Consider the following 6,000-nt stretch of genomic DNA (forward strand, 5'->3'; position numbering starts at 1 on the left):
CAACTGCGGGTCCGCCGAGTGACGTCAAAAAATGGGAGGTGACAGTACTATTCTTGACCAAGATGGATTCCTCCGCATAAACATGATTAAATGAAAATTATTCATAATTAAAAAAAACATATAATTTTTTGCACAGTATGTATTAGTTTTATATTTAAAGTACTTTCAGCAGTTTGAATTCTGATTTTGACCGGACTTCTCCTTTAACAAGGCAGAGGGATGTTCACAGCTTTTGTAGACTCTGATACATAAAACCATGTAGACAGGTTAAGATCCAGAAGCGAGCGTGCCAGACTCACAGTTACACCAGTTTATATGGCTCAGCAAAGACCTGCTCCAGGATTGGTTGATTCCTCCCATGTTGTCTTTTGGTTTACGTGTCACTGTTAGCCTGGCTCAAGGGATATCCACGTGTCCATTCTGTCCCGAGATGACTGTCCATTTGTTTATGTAACACTAATTTAGATATTAAAGACTAGAACGCATATGACATCAGAAGTCTAAATTTGTCTGCAGGAGCTGTTGTCAGTGATTAATGAAAAACCAATACAAAAGAATAACTGCTTTTAATATGTATTTTTAAAGCAAGGGAAAAAAATAAAACACCACAAAACATACATAGACCCAAACAATATAAATACATACAACACTGCAGTAGATCTTCATGAATGTGCACAAAACTCCTGCATTTCCCCACCAGTCAGCACCATGTCTGACTGACACACATTTCAAAAGTCCATAGTTTGATTGTCCAGTTATTTGAGGTGAAAAATGCCTAAGCGCAAATTGTGTCCAACGGAGAAGAGATGAATCATGAATTGTGTGTCGGTATGATGAGAAGGAAAGGAAAAATGCTACAGACCATCAGCCCCCTACTAGATCAGCATGGAGGGAATATCAGGTTCTCCTGGCCCAGCCAGTTGTGAAAAGCTTGCCATCCTTTTAACCCTAAAAAGGATCACCTGGCCTGTATTAAAATAAAACAGGACCAGTGAAATACCAGTCTGCTAGTTAACTAGACTTTTTACTTACATAAATAAATGCCATTACATCCACATCTAGTCTTTCAGAAAAAATAAAGATATCAGCATTTATATCATCATGTCATATGTCATCTTAAACACATATTTTGAATTAAAGAAGTTAAACTGTGACAATTGATAAAACAAACAATTAGCATTGGCTACTACCACCAACATGCTAAACAAACAAACAAACATTGTTCACTACTCACCAATTCCATAAATAGTTCAGTGAAAGGCAACTTCTTGGCTTCAAGCTCACTGGGTATGCAGATCTGTATGATTTTTTTAAATACTGTGAGTTTTTAAAAGTGCTTAATAAACAAAGAGTCGAACTAATTGTTTGAAAGCACAAACCTGTAGCTCCTTTGTCTCCAGCTCTCCCCCTCACACCTGACTGGGAAAGCTGGAGCAGGCCTGAATAACCACTCCAGATGCAGTGATTGGCTGAATGCACCATGTGACCAATTGTCATTCTAGCCAATGGAGCAGCAAGGCGGGATTAAAGGCAGTTTATACTCTAGGTTACATTTATCCGCGCCACAACTGTGAAGTCTTTGGCATATGTGAGTTAGCTGCTGTTTTACTGTTATCTGCTTTCTGCAGCTCCAGCCTCTGTGATCCCATAATTTTTTAACATTTTACTTCGTCAACAAAAGTTAAACATCTCTATTTCTTCATCTAGTTGGTTGAAAATGAGGCGGAGTTGATTGGATTCGCTCTGAATGCACGCTCCCAACACTGGCTTGGATAACTCGTTTGGCACGACACCGTGGCTGCTGTGGAGCTCAGACAGAAGCACTGGCAGAGCAGCGGGAGAGAGTAGAGAAAGAAGCCGACAGACAGATTACCCCTTGGGGTAGGGGTAGTTAAGGAGCTACAAAAGGAAGACGAGAGATGAATGATTTAACAGTCCTTTTAAGGGCTAAATAAAACAACTTTTTTTAAAGCCACTCAAAAAACTCTCAAGAGGATGCCTTACTTCATGTTATGTCAACATTAATTTTTCTTTCTCCCACTGCGCTCCTTCACCATGTGTCACAACAACAACCAGGCCGTGATTAGTTGCAGCGACGTGATTTGAAAGGTAAGTTGCATTATTTGAAATCCTGTGAAATTCACCACTCCGCTCTAACCAGTGACAGTGTGCCGTGCCACCGCTCCTGACCTAACATTTTGCATAGGGATAATATGTAAATCCATAGCTCCCACCACCTCAACCTTGTTCAGTGTGAATCATAAGACACTGAGGTATGAGATCTCTAAATCTAGGAGGTTGGTCATGTACATGTCTAGTGGTCAGAAAACTCTCAGATTCACAAATCGACAAACCGAAATAAAAACAAATATCTGAGATCTAAGAAAAAAAAGGCAAATATATTGGGTGTTATTTAACAAAAAAGAATTACCCTTGAGTGCACTCATCAATTTAAATCACCCCAGGCGCCGCACAGTGGCAGCCCACTACTCCCCAAGGGGATGGGTTAAGATGCAGAAGTGAATTTCTCCGTTGTGAGATCAATAAAGTTCTATTATTATTAATACATATTTAACTTTAAGAACAACAAATGATTGCAAAGTATAATTTGATGTGATAGATCTCAAGAAATCCTCATTAGAAAGGTGGCTTTGAAATGCAAGGATCCATAGTTTTAAAATTCCAGTCTAGAACAAAAACATCTTAGAAATATCTAAAAATGCATGACATAGCTAAAATTACATCACAGCTCAGGAATTCAGAAGTTCAGAGCCCAATAACATTCTGTTAGGTTAACTTGTCTCTCTAAATGACCCTCATGTGTGAGTGTGTCTAAGTGATGGACTGGTGACCTGCCCAAGGTGTACTTTGCCTCATTCCCCATGACTGCTGCAGATGGGCCCCATCAAGTTAAGTGGTGAAGCGTGCACAGCATCATTTTCCTTCCTTTTTTTCCTCCTGAAGAAAACAATGAATCCAGTTGTTGCTGCATTCAGAACACGAACCAATGTCCGTCTGATGAGTCCAGAAATCACCAGATTCTCTGAAACCAAAGAAGTCCAGTAGTTCAAATAATTGTATATGCTGTAAGACATTACCTTGTTTTGAGAAAGTAAGGAATAATACCATAATTAAAAACAAATAATCAAGAATAAAGAATAAAACTGCAAGTCAGTCTAAAAGCTGGCTTACTGGTCGTGTTAATGTTAATGTTAGGTTAATGACCAGTGTAAAAAGATGAGTTTTTTTAAAGAGATTTAAATTTACTAAGCATTCTGGCAGAGCTCACCGGAAGAGGTAAAACTAACCCGACCCAGAATTCAGGAGCTGTAGCTGAAAAGGGTCTCCTCTGGTCACAATTTGAGTCCTAGGGACCACAGAGACCATCTGGCATTCAGAGCTCTACTAACACACACACACACAGGGTTGTAGTCCTGTGTGTGTGTTTTGTCCAACCTGTCCAGGGTGTATGTCGCCTCTCAGCCAGTGAAAGCTGGAGATAAGGGAGTAAACCATTAGGGTTAGTTTGTTTCTCTTTGGCATATTTACTTCTAGCCATTTAAATTGGATCTTTAAACTTTTCCTTTTTTTGCTTTTAACTAATTTTCAGTTCAAACTTGATCACTTAGGTAAGGATCAAGATAAATCAAACCGTCAGTGTTGGAGCACCCCCTTGTGGTGACTGATATATGGCAGCTGAACTAAACAAACTTTACACATAAAATGCATTTTGAGACAAGAAGATAAACTAAGAAAAGCAGAAGTGGAAAAAAATAAAAGAGACTACAGGAAATCAAACATTTCTCTTCCAGTGTTGTGCAAAAATATTCAGACCCCTCTAACTTATTCTCACATCACAATCACCAACTTCAGTGTATTTTATCAGAATTGTAAATTGTTTTTATTTAACCTTTATTTATACAGACATTTTCATTAAGATCCAAGATCATATTTTCAAGAGAGACCTGTTTGATAAAACAAAACAACAAAAAGAGCTAATGAAATATGACTTTAAAACAGGAACAAGTTGCAAAATAAGATTTGTCTTTCTGTCTTAACATACATTTAAATTTTCCCAGAGGAAACAAAGTGGATAGTTTCATCTTCACAGAGAATTGATCTTCAGGTTCTGGGACTCCCTTGAATAATGGAGTCAAGCATGGATGTTAATTTCATAGAAAGTTTGTGAGCAGAACTGAAAAGGAGAACACTATGAGTTCTTGGTGATGCAAACTTGATACAATCAATATGTGGATGTATGGCAGGCCATAGTAGACCAGATTCTCGTGCTGTAATACAAATCTGCTGAAACATGAATGGAGTCAAATTATCCAGAGAAAATCTGGTGATGATCATCATGATGGAGCAACATGTTTTAGGGCAACATGCTAGGAAAGTTGCTGAAAGATCTTAGGATTGACATGTTGGCCCAATTCCAATTAAATGGAAAAAGGCGGAAATAATACAGCAATAATTGGCTATCATCAGTCAGGGTTTGGACCAGAAGATAATATCCCTCACGCCATTTGCAGGGGATTTTGCTCCTTCTTTTACATGGGGACTGAAGATAAGCAAATAAAGTGTCCATCTTTACCAGCTATTATATTCATACAAAAACATCTAGTACAGTGAGACATTCACACTTGTGAAAAAGAGAGAGAAATGTTAAAGTGATTACTTAGCTAACGGCGTACAGTGTAAAGAAACTGACTAAATACGTGTTTACTCATATGAACAACTCAAACATGGGAATAAGAAGAATATTATCACCAATTATCTTATTTTCCATGTAACCACATACTACAGAGTGGGTTTAGAAGCCTAGAGGTTGATGGGAAGACGGGGCTGGGCAACGTCTGGGGGGTGGGGTCTGGCGGGACCCCCTGTATTTCTGCATAGGTTTTCAAAATTATTGGCTAAAACACAAGATTTTGAAATGGGACAATAATTGGCCACGCTAGGATAACCTCCTTTTAATAGGGGGAGAACAAAAGCTGCTTTCCACATACCTGGGATGACATTAGTTTGCAAAGAAAGATTGAGAGTATGAGAGACTGATTTAGCTATATTATTCGCTGCTAAATGTCAAAAATAAGGAGAAAGGTTACCAGGTCCTGCACATTTATGAGGATGGAAACCCTTCAGCTTTTTTTAAACTTCACTGACAGATACATTTGAAAAAGAGAAAGTGTTTCTGTTGAAGGAGTGATTCATAGATGGAGTGAGAGGTTGATCATCAGAGACAACATCAAATAAGGATCCAGAGCCAATGAAATGTCTGGTAAAACCATTGAGCATCTCTGACTTCTATGATACCACAGCGGAGTTTATCGTTAATAAGTGGGGTAAATATGACCAATGATGGTTGCCTAAGAACTTTTCAACAGAATTTCCCTGTTTTAGCTAAATATTTTTACCTTCTTTGTGGCAACATTGATAGATGACTACAAAGAAGGGTATAATTATTACAGAGTTATGCACTGCTAATTATGCAAAATATTGAAACTTTATGTGTTCAGTGTTTTTGTTAGTTTCTTTTGCACTAAAATCAACAAAGTGTGGTGAGTATTTCTATAAAGACCCCTTTATTCTGAATAAACATCTATGCTGGAACAATATCCCCTTTTTGCTAAACGATACTTTAAATGAACCCCTGTTTATTCTCTGTGTGAAAGAAATGAAAGTGTGAAACTACTTTGTCTGTAAGCAAGCATCAACATGTTGGAATGTTGTCGCTAGTACAGTGTAATGGGTGGGACTTTTCTTTGCCCTGCAGCTTTAACGTTTGTGTTTTCATTCCAATCTCAGATTTCACCGCTGTCTCAACATGTGTCAGAAACAGGGGAGTAGACGATGAGAACCGCAGGATTTAGTTTGGCACAGGAGCTTTCTACCAGCACATGAAATGCATCAAGAACATTATGGGCTTAAAATCATTGTGATTCTACAGATCACAATGTCTCTTTACTCTATTGTGTCGTCTTTAGGTAAGTTTTTCTG

The 6,000-nt window shown here is 38.3% G+C and overlaps 1 long non-coding RNA gene across 1 annotated transcript; it reads right to left on the bottom strand.

Annotated features, from left to right (window-relative positions):
• Positions 1-330: 330 nt before the first annotated feature.
• On the bottom strand, positions 331-2,031 carry LOC118556773. The gene is made up of 3 exons (XR_004927355.1): positions 1,380-2,031; positions 1,235-1,297; positions 331-967 (listed from the first exon to the last, which is right to left on the bottom strand). It is a non-coding gene; the product is annotated as an uncharacterized LOC118556773 (long non-coding RNA).
• Between the last annotated feature and the right edge of the window lie 3,969 nt (positions 2,032-6,000).

Source organism: Fundulus heteroclitus, chromosome 21 (assembly GCF_011125445.2).
Source record: "Fundulus heteroclitus isolate FHET01 chromosome 21, MU-UCD_Fhet_4.1, whole genome shotgun sequence".
Classification (NCBI taxonomy): domain Eukaryota; kingdom Metazoa; phylum Chordata; class Actinopteri; order Cyprinodontiformes; family Fundulidae; genus Fundulus; species Fundulus heteroclitus.